The following is a 283-nucleotide window of genomic DNA, read 5'->3' as shown; positions in this document are numbered from 1 at the left end:
GTACTTCCTCGCATTCGTTTAATTGAGAAACGCCCGGTGTCTCCTTGATGCCTCCGGAGCTAATCACAGATGCGGATAAAGATTCATAGACAATTTGCAGTAAAGTGAATCGGCGCCGAGATCGTCATTGGGACATTTTTTGGTGCTTGGATAAATTGCATTCTGATATTTACGTCATTTTGTTTGTTTTCCTTGTCTTGAATGGGTCTGGCTTTCTGTCTGTCTGATTATGTTTATGTGCTTGTTTGTGTTATCTCTGTCTGATTCTGGTTTTGTTTATGGT

Source organism: Penaeus monodon, chromosome 32 (assembly GCF_015228065.2).
Source record: "Penaeus monodon isolate SGIC_2016 chromosome 32, NSTDA_Pmon_1, whole genome shotgun sequence".
Lineage (NCBI taxonomy): Eukaryota > Metazoa > Arthropoda > Malacostraca > Decapoda > Penaeidae > Penaeus > Penaeus monodon.
This window is presented reverse-complemented; position numbering follows the sequence as displayed.